The 19,333-nt window shown below is 43.3% G+C and overlaps 1 protein-coding gene across 3 annotated transcripts in view; it reads left to right on the top strand.

Moving 5' to 3' along the window:
* The first annotated feature begins 203 nt into the window (after nt 1-203).
* The window catches only part of LOC108147273 (lachesin), a 46,945-nt gene continuing 27,815 nt past the window's right edge, over nt 204-19,333 (top strand). Inside the window, exons 1-2 of one of the 3 annotated variants that reach the window (XM_017273680.2) lie at nt 204-473; nt 1,044-1,333. The gene's annotated coding sequence lies outside the window, so the exon portion shown is untranslated. Of the gene's footprint in view, nt 1,334-19,333 lie in introns of all 3 variants that reach the window. The other 2 variants (XM_017273679.2, XM_017273678.1) reach the window with 2 other exon arrangements.

The following is a 19,333-nucleotide window of genomic DNA, read 5'->3' as shown; positions in this document are numbered from 1 at the left end:
CGAAGTCACACGTCGCCAGTGCCAGCTCCTCTCACTAACTCTCTCTCTCGCCAAAAGCTCAGATTGCGAATCGGCAGCATCCGAATCATCCGAAGCATCCCAAACAGCCGAAGCCTGATCGTCGGCATCCTGTTCGTTGTGGCGCCTCGGCTCCAGATGGCAGCATCCTTGCATCCTTTCGTCGTCCTGGCTCAGTTGCGAATTCAGTTTCGGAGCGTTCGGTGGTGCAAGCAGCGGAGTTACACACATTTTCAATCGAGGCCTAGAAGCGAACGAACGAACTAACGAACGAACGTTGTTGTTTTGTTTTGGTTTGGTTTTGTCGCACATTTCGCGCGATTTTTTGTGCGACAGTGTGTGTGCGTGCGTTTAATTCGCACACTTGCGACAGGGGCAACCCCAGGATCTGTCGCCTGTCCTGTCTTCGCTCGTGACTCGTGACTCAGACTTTTCCTCTGCGGATCCTGCGGAGCGTACGTATTTGCGGCTTCAATTCGTTTTGTCTGTCGGTGTGACGGTGTGGCGGTGTGTCGTTGTGTCTGTGTGTGGCAGGCAGCCGGCATATCCGCATTGTTGTTGGCCCATTGTAATTGCAGTCAGTGTGGCAAAGGCAAAGGCATAGGAAAAGGAAAAGGCACTGGCAACGCGGCGTATACTTGACATTTTCGCCGCCAAATTGTGCGATTTCTTCAGCTCGTTCAACTCGTTCAGCTCCTTGAGCTTCGTCCTGGGCATCCTGTTCGTCCTGTTCGTCCCGCTCGTCCTGACTCCCTGTGACATTGGCATGAAAACGTGAAAAGCCCTCAAAATCCGCTATTCCACTGTGTTCGCAATCCATTTGCCTGCTGCCCTGGACGGGCAAACAAATTTTTGCAATTCAATTTCTATTGTGCATTGCCGATGCGAAATGTGCGCATCGTTTGCTGTCAATGCCAAGTATTCCGCATAAAAAATTGAAAATTGCATGCAAATTAAATAAATAGACATCCGAGGACCGTGAGGAACAGCTGAGATAGACACTCAAGACCCTACCCCATCTGTAGCTGTAGCTGTTGCTGTAGCCCACTACAAATATCGTTGCGAAAATGACAGTTGTGAGTTGTGGCTCAGATTTGGCTTCGCATGTTGGGCGCAATCACAGCAAACGTCATTAGCACTCGCGACACCGCCTTCGATTGGTAGCAAAAAAGGGGGCAGGAGCAGAAGGAAGAAGGTGCAGCAGATCCTGCCGCAGGATTCAGCAGCCAGGAGCCAGCAGCCAGCAGCCAGGCACGAACAACTTCACATTTGCATAACTTTGGTGCAGCTCCGGCGTTCAGATTCCGATTCACAGGTACGAGAAAAACTCCTTACCAAAGTCGATTTCCGTTTCAGCAAACCTTGCACCCTTCCTTCCACCCCCTCGCTCAGCAACTTTGCTATCATTTCTATTTTCCTGTTTCTGTTTTTCATACCCGATATCTCTATCCCCCACCGATGCCCCCCTCGAACCCCGAACCCCCAAACTCCCGAGTGAAAAGGGTAAAATAGGAGAATATTCAGCTCATGCCGGAGTTGGCTGTGGCAAATCCATTGTGGTGCACTAGGAGGTGGTTTCGATTCGCGAGCTTGGAGCCCTACCTTCACCTTTTGGGTGGTGCTGCTGGGGCTCTGAGAGCGATTAAAGTACAAACTGAGTTCGCTTAGCAGCATGCAAGCATGCAAGCGGTCGCAGTTTTTAGGTCAACTTCTCATGATTTAATGATCCAATAAGGAGCTTCTACGATGTACAAATTGAAACCTGTTGGAGTGGCTCAAGTTTTTCTTGGGCAGCAATTATAATCATTTGCTGAGGCTTGTTTACATTAGTAGAGAGATTTAATTTGGATTTGTTAAAGATATGACTTAGTTTTATATATTTTTGTCAAGAGTAGTCCTTTTTTTATCAAAAGTTTATGATACAATTATTTAAATTATGGATTTAAAATTCAAATTTTTAATATTTAAGCCCAAATATAAAATTTATGTATTTATATATAGCTTAAACATATTCTTGAGTTAAAGTGTTAAAATATTTTATTTTATTTTTAAATAATTAAGCAAGTTTAATTTATGATTCAATAATAAAATAATAGAGTAGAAAAATAGTAGAAAATAAAGGTTTAGCACGCAAACTCTTTTTAAGGGTCACAATATTAAATAAACAGATTAAACGTTCTAGAAAATCTCTGCTGCATTTGTATATAATATAACCTTGGCACAAAAAAGTTTGTTAATGATCATTGTTTTAAATTTATTTTCCTTCGTTTATAATCCATTTCTATTCAGATGGTCACCATTCTAGCAACAATGGCTGTCTTTTTGTGAGGTACTTGCCGGTCTAGCACTCTTGACAATATCATCTCCGATTTGTTTTCGCTTTGGCCGCCTGCCACGCTCTGCTCTTTGCTTTAGTATCAACTTTACGGCTGCTTCTGTTCCGGATTTCTCGCCCACTCCAGTTCGGCTCCATCATGGCCACGTTATCCAACTTTTAGTTATGGCTTTCGCTTTTCGCATAATGTCAGTTTTATTTGGTTTTGGTTTTCACTGACGGGGCGCGGTGTGTGGGAACGGGTCGTTCGGCGGATGAGAGATGGAGGATGGGGGATGAGACTAACGTCCCGGCTCAAATCCATGCCAATGCTCAGGCCACTGGCTCCAGTCTAGAAGCCTGAGGTCTCAAGCCCCTTGCCTGGTGGCCGTTCGGCACCCTTGCAAGATTTATTGTGCCCCACACACTCGCACACTCACGTACACATAACACCTTCTGCCGAGGACCTTCATCTACCCCGCAACACCCTTATAAGCCCCTCAAGTCCGCGCCTTGGGTTTCACCTACCATATCCAGCTCCATCTCGTTCTAGTTCTCGTTCTTCATACATCTGCAGTCCCATAATCTCTACTATTTGCATCGCAGACTTTGCTTTGGATTTTCCTATGGCAATGGATTTAGTTATGGTTTTTCTTACTCCCGGGCTTTCCGTTTTCCCTCCCCCCTCTACCATTCCCCTGCTGTCCATCCGTTTCTTCTCCGGTTGCGCTTTTTACTCCATACACATACACACTCATACAGTCGGACGTTTGTTTTTCCTGCCATTCGGCACACACACTGCGCAAAAAAGGTTTGCCTAGTTATGGCTCGAAAAGACATGGTAATAGAGACCAGGTGGAGGGAGGGTTAGGGGGAAAAGACGAAAGTCCTGCGGCTAACCGCAGCAAGCGTCCTAGTTGTCGGCCCTGGGCGTCCAGCAATGTGGCTAATGAATAACCATAGTAATCCAAGCTGAAGCTGAGGCGATATGCAAATATGTAAGACAGATTAGCTGATTGTAAGTCCGCGATAGGGGAAGTCCCCTGCGTGTAAATTGTGTTTTTTATTCTCCTAAAGTTTTGATAAGTTATTAAAACCCAAAGAGTTTATATAAATGTTCTATCTTTGTTTTTTTTACATTTTAAGGGAAGTTTGGGCTAAGATTACATTGGAAATAATCATTTCAGATCATTTAGAAAACTTGTTGCTTACTTTAAAACATTTAAAACATTTTCTCATCCAATTTCTTTTTTCACCTCCTGCTAACACGATTTAAAATCAGATTATTTAAGCTTGGTTTTGTTTGGATAATGCCATTTCTAAATGTTGATTTACATAAAATGCCTTTGGGCTAAGGCTTATCAAAGATTTATTGTCAAGTTCATAAATTAATTTAAGGCAAAGCATGGGTGAAAATCATTTACTCAACCTTGCCCGAATCGCAATTCCAATAATTTCCGATGCCAAAGTATTGTTATCGAATCTCGGCACTTTAAATTCTTAAGGACTCCCACTTCCTTGACTAATGCAATTTGTGGAATTTATTTCTTAGTTCTGACTTCATTATTAGGCGAGTGTGTGAAGTGCGCATATAGTATAGTGCGCCCGGACAATCCATAAAATTTGATCCCTGATCCATTCATTCCCGCCTGGCAGCAGGCACGCATGCCATCGCCATCGCCATTGCCATTGCCGCCTTAACATCAGTACCACTGCCAAGGCGACCGCAATAGCTCTTGCCGGGGTTTATGCTTTTTGGCCCGGTGTAGTCGTAACTCGTTCGCTCAGATTTGGGGCTCCTTGAGGAAGCCGCACATTCGAGCGCTCACACACACGGTCGGCGGACTAACAGGATTTCCCATAAAACGGAAATGGCATTATCCTCGCACATATTGTTGTGCGGATTTTAGTTTTTATTACACCGAGCTGTGCGCTGCCCATAAGCAGGCTCACGGGCTCCTCCGCCGAAGCTCCAAAGGAGCAGGAGCTGGAGCAACTGCGGCAGCATAAATATCATTTGTGTCTGTTTGTGTGATACATCATGGAGTGACCCATTAGCCCCGCACCCTTGCACCCACTTACCGCTCACCTGGCGGTTGCGATTTATGGTCGAACCCCTTAAAACTTCACACACTGCCGCGGGAAAAAAGAAGGATGCCAAGGTGGAGGATTGCTCTACGCTAATAGGGTTCCGAGGCATTGTCTTTGGCAATGGGGAGAATGAAGGTGTCAGGGTAAGGCACAGGGATCTGATCGCTTGCCACATTGCGGGCAAGATTTATAATACCGCTGGCTAGGAACAACAGAGGCTTCAAATGGTCTCAAATGCTTACCCAATCCTACACTTCAATCAATTGTTTAAACTATTTTTAAGGCATTTAATTTAAAAAAAAAATAATAATGAATAAAAATTACCATTTTTATAATATAGCATAGCAACAGTTTACAAAAAATAGTTTTGGTAAAAATGTAAGCCACAAAATTTATTTATTACTTCTATTTACTTCTTTCTTCTTATATTTAAATTTTAAAAATCTGCAGCAAACTTTTGTTTTTCAAAATGTTTGAATGAAAATATATTATTATAGTCATGAAGTAGAGCAACAGTTTACTCCTTTCTTGTTTTTTAAAAGTAATTGTTATTAAAAATGTAAGCCAATTGTTTCTATACGTACATCAAAAGTTATTTAATACCTTTAATTTTTTAATACATTTTTAATTCTTTTTTTAGATTGCTTGCAATCTAACCCTACTTGAAATGTTCTAAGAAGAAGTTTTTGAGCTGCTGAAACAACTTTTCAGCAATGAGAAATGCTTTTCCTCATAAGTTAAGCGAGTTGCACTAATCCCTCTTTTTTGGTAATTTTTGCAAAGTGTTTTCCCCGTTTCCAGCCCCAATCGGTCAAACAAAAACCAAAAACCCCAAAGCAAAGCAAAGCAACCTAAACAAACACTTGAGGTGTGTAAAGTTAGCCAAGGCTGCGTTTTTGCTTGGCTTCGTTTTGGCCCACATTATGTGTGTGCGGTGCGGTTGGAATTTGGCTTTCGGGACTTTGGCTTCGGACAAGAAAACTCTGCCGTCTGTCCGCCTTTGTATCTGGCTTACTTTGCTTTTGTGCTTAATCACAACACGCACATTTACATATTGGTTTTGGCCAACTTGAGCAATCCTTTAAGATGCCCGGCCAACCCTTTTTTCCCAGTCGCTGGTTTATCTGCTCCTGCTCGTCTCTGTGGTTCTATGTGGTTCAAGTTCAGCACACCGCCGGGGGGTCGGTGGGTCAGGCTTACGGTTAAGTAAACACTCAGCAAGAAGCATCCGCACACACACTCGGCAGGCGGTCGCCTCCCTGGACAGCCATTGCCCAGCCGTTTGCGGCCTGGCATTGTTTTCACTTTCCACCGATGCCTCTCCGCACCACCTCGCACCACCCACAAGCCACCCATCTACCAACTCGCACCACCCAATCGCCGACTGTCTCCGAGCCTGTCTGTTTGTCTGTCCAAGTGTCTGGTTGACGGGCGGCTGTCCTGTGCCTTGACTGCTTCATAAAACATACAACAAAATCTGAAATTGATGATGGGCAGTGATTGTGGAAAGTTGGCAGTCAGTTAAATTGGGTTCCTGTGCCTGCCTTTCCTTTTCGGCCATTTTGGCCTTTTCGGCCTAAAAGGAGCAAAGGGGGTCGACTGCGTTAATTGCTTTGTGAATGGTGTCCGCCTTGGCCGGAAAGTTAACATTTAACTTTAGTCTATTCGGGACTTTAATCTATTTATAATTGAGGAATGCATAAAGCATGTTAAATACGAACTTACACAAATTCTCCTCTGTTATGCGTCCTAATCGGGCTGGTCTTCTGCTCGGAGCACTCACTTTTGGGAGCGTTTTCGCAGCCAAGGGTCGCCAGCCGTTGTTTTAAATGCCGGATCACAGTGGGTGGGAGGGGGGTTGTTTTTGGGGGCTGTGAGGGATGGTGAACTGGAAGACATTCGACGTGGAGATGGCGACCCGGTGAGGTGAAGGCGACTCACATAATTTGCATAACTAATTTGTGGAAACTTTGGGCATAGGAAGTTGTTGAAAGTTCCTGAAGGAGCACCACGAACAGGAACAGGACCAGGAACAGGGCCAGGAGCAGGACCAGTAGCCGGTCTCAATGCCAGAAGCTGCAGCAGTTTTCTTCATCTCCTCGGCTGCGGTTGCGCTGCAGAAAAGTGCTTAATTCTTTTAAATGAAAGACGGAAGGGAAGGGATGAGAAGGAGGGTAAGGGGGGTAACAAGGGCCAAAGAGCTGGCCGGGCAGGGCATTCGAAAAGCTGTCCTAATTGAATACATGAGAGCATAAGTTAGCAGTGTGGTACTTTGATATCAACTTTGATTGCTTTATGGCACTTGAGCGTACAATTTGGCTTAGTTGGCAGTTGTTGTTGCCTTTGCTATAGCTGTTGTTGTCCTGGCCCAGGCTCTTTTTGGCCATTTGGGGCCACCGTGCGCAGCTGGGAAATTTTTGGCTGCCAGCTTGAATTTCAATTCAAGTTTGAATTCGAGCAGCCTGCTCGGCAATAAATGATGTTGATTAATGGAGGACTTTTGGCCTGGCAAGCATGCATAATTAAGCGCTGATTAGAGTCACATGGAGGCGAGAGAAATGCGATTGGCCAAGGAATTTCAATGGATTTCGTACGGAGTAAATTGGTTTCGGACAAGAGCCAGTTAAGTGGAGTTGCCATAAACTTTTCTCGGTTTATTTTAAGTACTTGCAAGCCCGACAAAGGTTAACCTGCCCCCAGACAGTTCATGGATTGAATTTGCCTTTTGGGTTAACCTTTTTCTTTTTGCACCCAAGAAATCCCATATACTTTTACTGTCAGCCAACTTCATTCATCAAATTCGGTCTTAATAATTTATTTGATTCGTTTTCATTTTGTTCTGGCTGGTGAAATTATTTTGCGGTCATAACTCATTTGCAAATATGTGGCAGATGAAATGTTCATGTTGACTGGAGAATTTAATTTTTCTTCAAATTCTTGGCTGCTTGTTGGGGCTGACAAGACGGCTGGAATTCTTCGATCTCCGGGCAGCCGTTATTGCGAATCCAATTAGCATGGAAATCTAGGTCTCTGGGTCTCTGGGTCTCAGTCTAATGATGCCCTGCAAAATGAAATTTACCGCAGGCGCCCCAAACAGCCATCTCCCAGCCACCGAGAAAGGCAACCAGCAGCAGCAGCAGCAACGTGACCAAAGTCCAGTTAAGTGGGTTGGGATTGGGCTTGGAATTGGAGGGGATCGAGATGCGGGGATGGTGAAGGGTGCCAAATGTTGGCACACTTTATGGGCGGACGCGCCACATGGCGTATACGTAAACGTAAACGAACGTAATCACATCCGTATGGGTAGCATTTTAACAAAGTGTTAAACTGAGAATTTTATCTGCTGTTCGGTAATTCACAGCTCTGGGCTCCAAGGAATACCCGCCCACACAAAAAAGCAACGAGCTGAACTAGCCGAAAAAAAGTGTTAATTTCAGCGCTGCTCGGTGAGCTTAGTTAACATTACGTATACGTACTGATGCCCAAGTGCAGCACTCCGTGCCGCTATTTGCCGTTGCCCACTGACCTCAGCAATTACTCCACGCCTTTATTTTAATTACACGGCAAACAAAAGCAATGAAAAGTACAAATGGGAATGCCAAGACAGACAGCCGACAGCCGAAAGCCAAGGGAAATTAGAGGGGTGGACGGCGGCAAATAAGACATCATCAAGGGGAGAAGGATGGAAGGCAGGCAACCAAAGCAGAACAGCGCCAAAAATTAGGATATAATCCCGGGGGCATAGTTTTAATTCCCAATACAAATATCACTACACGAAAGTACAACGTGCATAAATTTCAATGACGTTGCTTGCTGCTTGTGGATTGCGGGTATTTGAGGCTTCCCTCTGTTCTTCGTCCTTCGTCCTGCGTCCTCTGATTCTGTTGCTGGCTCAGCGCTCCTGGCTGCTCTTTGCTCCTTGGCTGATGCCCCCTGTTCCACTCCCCTGAATCTCTGCCGCCAGCAGGTTGCCCTCACAATTATACGCACAGTCACACACTCAGTCAGAAGGCCGCGCACTGAAAGAAAAATTGGAGGATGTTAATTGGTGTTGTTTAAAGAGAAATGAATGCTTAAAATATCGGTATTTTAAGGAAAACAATCTTTGCCCTGTTATTTCAAGAAATGAACTGTAAAGTAACTTGTATATAAATTTTATTTATTTAATTAAAACTTGAAAGCAACCAAAGGTTCTTAATATTCAAATACTAAAGTAATTTATTTGTCACATCTATTTTAAAACCTTTTTTTTCTAATGTTTAAGTATACAAGGAAGTTTAATTATTTTTCCTTTGTTTATATTTTAAACAAATATTTGTTTATTGAAAGTATACAATCAAATTTAATTAGTACTTACTTAGTTTATATGTTTACCAAGTATTTAAATTGGTTCATTTAACTCATTGAACATTTTGATAAAGGAAAGTGATATTTCATAAGACTTTCGCTAAGAACCGAGAGCAGAGAAAACCAAGCTCTGTTCACAACTTTGTTTTCCAAGACCAGTTTTTTTGATAAGCCTGTTATTACAATTATATTTTATTGGGCTTCATAAGCATGTCCACTTGATTTCGTGTTGTGTAGAAAGAGGCAGTGGCAGACAGGCAGTCGCCAAGGGAGCGCCAGAGACCGATAACAACGCTCATTTAGTTGTATGCTCACTCAGTCAGTTAGTCAGTCAGTCAGGGAATCAGTCAGTGAGTCAGTCAGTCAGTGAGTCAGTCAGTGAGTCAGTTAGTCAGTCAGTTAGTCAGTCAATTAAAGATGCTGGTTGACTGGCCACCACCACAGATGCAAGGGCACAGGCACAGTCACAGACACGAAGGCAGACACAAACACAGACACTGACACAAACACAGACAGGCAGAAACGACTGCGGGCCTGACTTTGTGGCATTCTCGCTGGGTGCTCATTTAAATAAATAAAGAAATCTGGAGTAACTTCTTGAAATTCCAACACATTCCATATCATTACTGGAGGAGGCCACAAAAATTTCCTCAATCCTTAAATGTGGCATGGACGGTGGGGGCATGGCCCGGCACCGGCACACACACACTCACACTCGCACTCGCACACACACAAACATGCACAACATCAACATCAACGTCAGGGCCGCAGTCGTAAAAAATTGTAACGGATGTTGCGGCCATGTATACACAGCTACACTCGCACACTCACATATGTGTGTATGTGCAACGGAACAAAATGGAAACGGGCAGCTAAGAGAGTAGAGAAAGTTAGGAAAAAGCTTTCTCTCGTATATCTGGCAACGGCAACTGCATTGTGTGCCTGCCATGCAACAACAAAATTGAATTGAATCCTCGGCTCTCGGTGGCTGCAGTTCCTAGTTCCTAGTTGCTCCTGTTGCGGTTCTGGTTGCTCCTTGGACTCTCTTTTTTGGGTGATAGCCACGGAATAGGAACAGTAACAGTAACAGTAACAGTAACTTGCCAGGGTCTCTGGACCTCAGGCGCATAGAGGGCTATTTTATTAGAAAGTTTACCCGAAAGTTAGTTTGCGAGTGAAACAGACCAGAATTGCGGCTGCCAAAATGCTCGGGGGTGAGGGCCTAATGACCTACCTCCCTTTCCATCTCCCTCCCCTTCATGAGAAAATGGGGGCGGGGTTTTGTACCCCCAAATTGCTGAAGTTTGCTCGCTGCAACTAACTGAATGATTGATTGTCATTGCTGGTTTATTCACATTTTCACATCGTTTGCATTTTTTACTTTTACTTGTATTAGTTTTATTCTATTTGTTTTTCACCCACTTCTCTGCCACTTGATGATTCTCCGGATTCGCCCCGTGCTGTGGGGATAGGACTTGATAAGAAAACTTCACCTAATGATCGGAGTTTTCAAATGCTGTAAACTTCGACCTCTGCTGGGATTCAATTTCAAACAAAGTTATTTGCCCATATCTTATGGTTGAAAAACAAATTCCAATTGGCTTACCAAATATTATGTGTATACAAAATTGTACTTCTAAAAATTAATTGAAATTGCATTACATTTTGCAAAAAAAAAGGTTTCTTAATATTAGTTTTTGTTAACCCTTTGCCCAACTTAATTATTTCTAAAGCTTAATAACTCAATCATTCCACAATTGAAAAAAATAACATTAAATAAACATTCAAGCTTAATAGTACTGACAGCTGGCTTATCTTTTAAGTCTTTTACAAATAAGCTTCTTATGTCAACAGTAAAATCTTCTTTTTATTTGCTTGACATTTTTAAGTCGACATCTTTTTTTTTAATTTGCACGTTATTCTTTTGAAGCTCTTATACACAAAGTAATCTGTCAATTAAAGTTCCATATATAAAATACACGTAATTAAGCCTTTATGAAACAAGTCACGCATATTTAATTTAATTTTAAAGTCGGGGCAAAAATGTCGTAAGCCGACTTGCTTAAAAATACATATAAGCCCCTCTCAATCCCAAAAAACTAGTACTGCTGAAAAGAAAAGCACGTTCACATCGTGCACATTTCAAATTCCCATAAGGGTTCTTTAGTGTTAAGATTTCCGTCATAGTTTCCCGGCATTTTCCGGAGTCCGGAGCCTTCCAGAGCCCCCATAAAGCTCGTCTAGCTCTCAGAAATGAATTACCCACACGGATTAGGGCAACTTTTTATAATCGTAATAATAATAATAATAATAATAATCCAAGCCAGCGCCAATCTTCTTCGGTCTCGTAAAAAAAGCCAAGCGACGCAAGTCCTGGGGGCCACCGGCCCAAATACCTCGATTAGCCGAACTAACCAATTCCGGCATCTCCTTATATGGAAATAAGTCCCCCAATCGCACACATGCATAAACTGAACTGAACTGAACTGCCGTCCCCGAACTCCAGCCGCATCCAGCTCGTAAAGTGGAGTGGCGGCTGGGAAAACGCAAGAAAAATGAAATCAAAAACAATAACTTGTCTCCTGACAGCATTCCACAAGAGCCAGGACACGCCACGCACATTTCTTTATTCCCTCCACTTTTGTTGTTTTTTCTGTATTTTTTGTTTTTGTTTTTTGGCTGTGCTCCGCTTTTCTCATTTTTCGCTGCTTTTCGTGGCCCCAACTTCGGCTGCTCCTTCGCTTGACATCTTCGTTTGCCGTGTTGTGTGACGGTATTTTGTTGTCCTTGCGATACACTGAAAAAATTATCGTAGTAGTTTTATTGGTAATGCCTAAGTATAAGCCAGCATATCTACAATTTGCAATTCTAAATAAATAAAATAAAGGTAGTAGTATGAAGCAGTAATTTGTAAAATTAATAATTTTTTAAAAATTATTTCTTTCAAATGTTTAGTTTTATTTAAATGTTGCATTTGACTCAAGTAACCAATCAGTAGTGCAATATTTTATCATTAAACTTCATACATTTTGTTCCTAATTTGTTACTATTATAATTTAACTCATTCTTCTGTTGAAACTACTTTATAGACTTTTTAAAAACTATTACCATAAAATTTGTAGTTTTGATTAAAGATTGCATCTGACTTAAGAAGAATATCACTATAGCAAAATTTTATTATTATATATCAAATCGTTAATTGTTTTCATAATTTTGAAGAGTGTATTTATTGCTGCTCTTGTCGCTGCTGCTGCTTTCTTTAGAAAAATGTTATTACGTGCCGCTTGCGCCCGACGCTTGGCAACTTATGCAGCTCTGCTGCCTATGCTCAGACACGCTTGCCCCTCGCCCCTGCCCCCGCTCGCCATCCTAGCCTCCCGCCCAACTGAAACCAGCCACCACCCACAAAGCCGCCAAGCTTCTCGCTTGATTGTGTTGTTATTCAGTTTTTGTGTTCTTGCCGTCGCCTTGGACGGCGTTAGGATTGGTGTGCGGGCGTACGAGTGTGCCGGTGTGTGTTTGTGTGTGTGCGGAACTACACATTTTTTCGATACTCCGTCTTAATGTTATCGTTGTGCGAGGACTGCTCCTTCAGCTGCTCCTTCGCCTTTGTCGCAACAATTTTATTTGAAGCTGCCACTTTTTGTTGCTCTCGGCTGCTGCTTTATTTTTATACACAATTCCACATTTTTTTATGGGCGTGGACGTGGGTGCAGTGCCACATCCTCCGCCTCCTTCTCGACCTCTTCCCTCATGCGAGTCTCAATGGTATTAGGGGCTAATATTTGTAGACTTTTTCAGAGTTGATTGAGTGGCACGCACTGGCAAGCACATATGTCTGATGGGAAAGTGGTTTTGGGGCAGCGTGTTGGGTGGTGGTTGTGGGGGTTGTGGGCGTTGGAGGGTCCTTGTGTGCATAGCCTGCCTGCGGCTGGGACAGCTCTTGTCCCTTGTCCACAGCGTTGTTTTCACAGCATTTGCTGTTTTTAGTTTTGCCAGATTTTTGAATTGATTACGATATCAATTATGTTTGCTTTTGGCCACCGACATTGTTTGCTTTGTGTGTGCGTGAAATTTTCTGCGAACCACTGGGCCAGTGGACCAACCTTTCCCGGCCCTTTCACCATTCTGCCCCCGCTCGTCCATCTGTGATTTGTGTTTATCCTAATAGAATAGAACGAACTGGCCGTTTCGCTTCCTTTTATTTTGGACCCGGCGAGTTGCGTTGCGAAGGACGCTCAATTTTGGTTTCCGTTCGCAGCGTCGGTTATTTGCGCCCGAAAGTATGCTTTGTCTTATGCATGTACTGGTGTATTGCATTGTACCTCAGCAACTCCGCCAATTTCTCCCCACTGCGACTGTGTGCGTGTGCGGCTGTTGTGCGCGTAACTCCGTTGATTTGGCTGCCATTTCTGCCGCCGTGCCCCGTCGCATTCCATTGCAGTATTGTTTTGTAAAATCGAGCGCACAGTTGGCGGAAACCCACGGAATACGTACTGCCTCCGAGCGGAAGGGATTCCGCTGCTGCAGCCGCTTTGCAGCCACACTCGTCGAAATTTAAGCCGTCTTTATTTGCCCAATACATGAACTGGCACATTTAACATCAACCAATAAAACATCAAGAAATAAGCAAATAATCTAAATGTATTGAACAATTCAGGGCTCTAAATGTATTAAAAAACTCTTCTTACTGGTGGCCGTTGCCATTAGTATTTTGACTTAACGTGTATATGAAAAAGCTGAGCTAGAGAGACTTAACAAGAATAACTTTTTTTGCAGACAACATAAGCATATATATTTCATAATTTCGTACACTTCAACAAAAGTACCATTGCAAAACACTTAGATTAAGTAAGTGGAAAACCAAAACAAGACATTTAATATTTAGAAAAACGAAAAAAAGGCAAAAAAGTACAACCTAACTTATAAACATAAAAAATTCAACTATTTCCAAAAGATTAAATAGATAATTAAAATACTAAAAATACTCTCAAGTTGTGTTCTTGTTATCTTAATCTATGATTTAAATAAATTAGAATATATAATGTTTAATGATATATTTCATAGTTAATAATGTTTTTTGTCTTTTGAATTAGTTTATGGAACTTAATACATTTAAAGTAAAGTGCTTAATAGTAACATGCTAAACACACTTAAAAACTATCCCAAATTAAGCAACTATCAAATTTCAAACAAAAAATGTGTAATTTCTTTAAAAAATAGTAATGTTTTATTTATTTTTGTTTACTTTTCTGATTCTTGATCTCCGATTATCCTTATAGCTTAAATTTCAACATATATTATATTAACTTATCCAGGATAGCCTTCGTTCAGTGTACTTGTGGCTGATCGGGACTAAAGTTGTGGAAGCTTTGGAGGGGGGGAGGGGACAATTACGCAGCACGGCCAGGCAATATTAAAGTTGTTGCTGTTATTTCTGTTGTTGGTGCTTTGTTGTTGCCGCCACCGCAGCGAAAATTTCAACTTTATTTTGAGCTATCTGCTGTCTGCAGTTATGCAAATATGAGAAATTGCATTTCACGCAGCCAGCAGCCAGCCGGAAGAGCGAAAGAGAGTTCTGTACCGCGGCAGAGGGAGATGGCAGCACAATGGAGGCAAAGAAACAAAAGTATATTGGAGTTGTTGCCGCTTCTGTCGGATTCTGGTACTAGTTCTGTACGGGATAGTCCTGTTCTGTTCCGTTCAGTGCAGTTCAGTTCTCTTCGGTTCGGTTCGGTTCAAATGGGTTGATGGTTATCCCAACCCAACCCAACTCATCTGCTGCTCCTTGCTCACTCGTGTTCTTCTGCGGGAAAACATAGGCGGAAAACTTTTCGCATTATTTGAAAATACAGCGCGTGCGATGCGATTTCCACTGCAAATTGCAGAAGAGTTTTGCCCCATGTTTTTGCATTGGCTTGCCACCCATAGAGCCTGTCCCACTTTGTCCTATCCAATCCGAGTCCTATTCTGGCATCGTCTTTTCTGGGTGGCTTGAAGGGTTGCTCCTTCGTGTTCGGTCTTGTTAGGTATCATTGTGCAATGTCTGCTGGTTGCCGAGCATTTGCACATATTTTTCACAATTTAAAATAAACGAGAAGTAATTTAACTGCTTGCCAGCAGACTCGGCATGGACAGCATGCAATAGTTGCCAGTCCTCAGTCCTCAGAACTCAGTCCTCAGTCCTCACTATCTGAAGAGGCTGTAGCCCATAGAAGCTCCGAATTGCCACCCACTCGGCTGGCAGTTGTGATGATTGCCGGCGGCAAGTTTTTGGGCAAGTTAACAAAAGAAAATGTGGTCCTGATGTGAGGACTTTGCAATTAGCCATTCTAATTTGATGCTTTATACATATGCACGAGTGTGCACGTACGTTTGTCTGTATGTCTGTTTATATCTGTCTCCGTGTTTGGGGTAATTGAGGGAGTAAACGGCTCGAAGGATGCAGACTTAAACTCGGCAGCTAACCCCCGGAGTCAGTTATGTGCTCCCAAATTGGTTTCTTGCTGCAGCAGGCCCAGCTGGGCTGTGAATTGGCTCTGCCCCTGTTTGGATTTTCCAGATTATTTAAGCTGCTCGCAGCAAGCGCAAAATATTTAAAGTGCTGGACGTTAGTTAAATACTATTTGAAGTGAAAATTCACAAAAAGCCTCATGTATGCAACTTGGCTTAAATTGGAATTTTAAGCAACTTAATTGTGGTTCAATACTTAAGCAAAAGTCTTCTTTAATTGAGAAGATTTATATTTTGAATTATTATCAAAATAAACAAAGCAAGGATTATCAAGCCTGACTGCTTCGATATAAATGGATAGTTATTGGATTAGGTATTAGGCATTGTTTGGTAGAAATGGTAACTTATTTTTGTGGCATGATTATAAAATTAAATTTTAAGTCTTGATTAGACGATTCTGAAAAAACCTTCATTTAATTTTAAATTACCGAAAAAAGGTAAGATGTAATAACTTTCTGATGAAGGCTTCTTATCTGAGCAATTTATAAGGGAACCTACGAGTTTTTAAAACCTTCATCGCCACTTTCTTCATATACACTCTACCTCCTGATTGATCAAGTTACTTTTGCCACGAGTCACTGTGAAATTTCCCCAGAAATGACTAAATTTAGTTTGGAGCTCATTCCGAGACGTCGTCGTTGGTAAGTGCATAACTAGAAAATAATTGAAAGACCTTCATTAAAGCAACCCAGACGGAGGGTGGGGGAGCGAACCAGAAGCACCAGAAGATGCCGGCGAGCATTTGTAATAAATTAGCTCGGCACGGAAGCAGTTTCTGTCATTGCCAGCTCGCCGTTTCCAAATCTTTTGCGGTGGAGTCTCGAGCGGTTTCAAGTTTGGCCCATTCAGATTGTCATTGTACTAATCACTCCTGGCCTGGCTTCATTCCGTGGCAAGAGAGGGGCACGAGTACGAGAAACTTAATTTCTAATTACGCGTGCTATTTGTCAGCGTTTTTTCGATGTTTTTGTGCCTTTGCTAGTCGTCGTTCCTCTCTCTATCTCTCTCTCTCTATCTGGCTGAGTGGCGGCACGGAAGGGAAATCTTGTTCCGCTCGCATCAAACAGTCGGGGCATGCCTCATTTCCAATTAACAATAAATCCGTCGCAGTCCAGACGGCCAGCGAGAGATATATACAGAGCCTTGGCCAACTGAGCGTATGAGTAATTTAATTTTGCCACAGCTTGGCCTTTGCTGCCACAACTGGGCAGGAATGCCAGAGAAAGCTAGAGATTGCAAGAGCAGACAGAACGGCCAGCCAGGCAGCCAGTCAGCCAGCAAGCGAAAGAGATGGAGAGTGATAGATAGAGAGAGAAGTGGGGCCAGATCGTGCGAAAGAGACGGCGCAAGAAACTGCACAGTTTACGCAATTAAAATTGTTGCCAGCGAATTTTCCAGCATCGTTGCAGCTAACAAAAAAATAAAGGCTGTAGCAGAAAAATAACAGGGGGAGATTGCAGGATGCTATGCCAGCTTCTTCTTTCTAGCTGTTCGTGTCTTGGCCGCCGCAACTTCCTGAGACAGGATGCGGACTTCCTCGTCGTCGTCGTCGTCGTCCTCCTCGTCGTCTTGGCAGCCCTTTTACTTTTCATTTGCAGGTAACTTGCGTTATAATTAAAAAATAGCAAAGCGCATTAGGCAACAGAAGGATGGCAGGCAGGGTGAAAAGTAAAAGAGGGCACAAAGAGCCCAAGTAGCAGGAGAAGGAGCAGCAGGAGCAGCAGGAGCATGCAGGCCAAGCGGGCGTGTACCAAGTAAAAGGAGCCACATAAAATGCTTTGGCTAATAGCCATTTTTACTTACTTCACTGCCGCTTCTCACCTGGCCCGAAAAACCGGTACGAGTGTGGGGCCAAAAAGCCAAGTTTGTGTGCCCGCCCCGTCCCTTCGTCCGCTCGTCCATCCGTCCGTTTGTCTGCATGTCCGCTGGCAGGAAAAAAGTTACGCTCGTCCACTCTGGGGAGCTGAGAATGTGGGCGTGGCATACGGCCGAGTGCCGAAGTGGAATTCATTCCGTGCGTGCAATTAAATGCGCCGTTACATTAACTTTTACAGGGTGTCTGCCCCAATGTCTCTGTCTCGCTCCCCCGCTGCCCCGCGATGCTGCCCCCACTTTCATTACCCCTGACCAACTGTTTGCTCGGTGGCCAGTGATTCTGTGTGTTTGTGCGTTCCGTTGATTGTTGACTTGATTTGTTTTTGCTGCCTTTGACGGTGCCCCACCGGCCCCCCGCAGCTAGGATAACCCATGCCCCGACCATTGCTCCCCTGGCCCCATCGACCCCACTCAAAACAAATTGCCGCACTGGCCCAGGAAAACAAAAATCATGTTCGTGAGCGCCAAATGAAAGTGATTCGACTAAGCGATGCCATTTAGCTGGGCGGAATGAACATTTACAAAAAATGGCACACACCAGAAAACTTCGAAACCATGTTTCGATGTGTTGACCATCATTTGAACTAAATCTGAAAAGATATGTGTGGTTTCTTTGCTTAAGACCATTGAATAAGTATCCAAGCCCTTAATACACTTGCTGTGCTAATGTACTACACCAAACAATTTGATAAGAAATTAGTTGAAATACTATACTAAGCTATAATGTATTTGATAAATAACAAACTATTTAACCATATACAAAATTATATAAATATTATTCAAACATTTCTGCGTGGAACGTAACTTTTAACTTCTTTGATATTTACGGTTGAATTTTAGCCAAAAGGAAAAACAAGACTGAAAGGAATGCAGAAATTTCCATTTAAGCATAAAACTTCCCTTCATTTACCCCTATCACGAGAGCTCCAGAAACCAAATCAAGCCGAATATACCCGGAGTTATTTAATGGATGCCAAGTGTAAAAACAACAAATTGTTTTACTTACTTTTTGTTTTGCGCCAAGTTGCTCATTTGCTCCTGCTGCTCATTTCGACCCATTCCTAGTCGCAATACCACTCCGCTCCGTTCCGGGGCGAACTTTGCTGGCCAATAAATGACTGGGAAGCTGAGAAACTTGCCGGGATCCCAGGTAGACATGGCGCCTGATAGGTACAGCTCCACGTCCAAGACGTCCGCAATCGTCCAACCACGTAAACAAATGTTAACTTTCCCGTTTGCTTCGCTTCACTCTCTCTCTCTTGTCCCTTTGTGTTTTTGGGAATTTTTTGATTTAGTGACTTTAATTTACGCTCTGCCCAGGTGCGCCAACTGTTGCCTCCTGCCTCTTGCCCCTGGCTTCCAATCCCCAAAAGCAGCTGCGACTAGCCAACCCCTCCACTTCTTGTCCCCACTCGATAGAAGCGTCAGCGTCAGCGTCAACTTCAGCTCCGTTCGTTCGTTTTTCGTTTTCATTTTTAGTGGTGCGGAAAATTGATTTATTACTTGGAAAATAAAATGTGCTACGTGTCGCAGGCACACACACACAGACAAACACGCAGGGACAGGAATATAGGCACACCTACGCAGAAGCATCCGCTTCTATCTCATTCTCCACTCCACTTCACTTCGCTCCAATTCAGTTCAGTTCACTCCATCTTTCCCGTTCTGGTGAACTGGCCTCCGGAATTACGCGCATACATAAACGCCGACAGGCAGCTACTACAAACAGCTCTACTCACACCAAAAATCTCACCCCACCCCCCGATGAGCCATCTAAAACCCCCGTCCTTTTCGACCGACTGTCGCTGTGCACGTCTTGCTGTCAGTTTGTCTGTCAAATCACAAACGCGCGGCAGTCGCAGACAAAGATATGGACAGGGCCATGCCGCAGCTGCCACCACCCACTTTCGGCCCACAAAAGCAGCCCCTTCCCAGAAACCACCCACCACCTTACCATTGCCATGGCAGACATTTGATAAATCAATCAATCAATTCGCTTTTTTTTTTGCTGCCTTTGCCTTTGCTTTTGCCCTTCTCTGTGCTATGTGTTATTTTTATTATATTATATTCGTTTTTTTTATAATCTTAATTTGTCTTTCGCTCAACCGCGAATGCCATTCATTTTGTTTGTCCTGGCTGCCTGTTTGTTTTTGTTTTCGCTATCCTGGCCTGTTT

Source organism: Drosophila elegans, unplaced genomic scaffold (assembly GCF_018152505.1).
Source record: "Drosophila elegans isolate 14027-0461.03 unplaced genomic scaffold, ASM1815250v1 contig_476, whole genome shotgun sequence".
Classification (NCBI taxonomy): domain Eukaryota; kingdom Metazoa; phylum Arthropoda; class Insecta; order Diptera; family Drosophilidae; genus Drosophila; species Drosophila elegans.
Note: the sequence above shows the minus strand (reverse complement) of the source record. Positions and strands in the feature narration are given on the sequence as shown.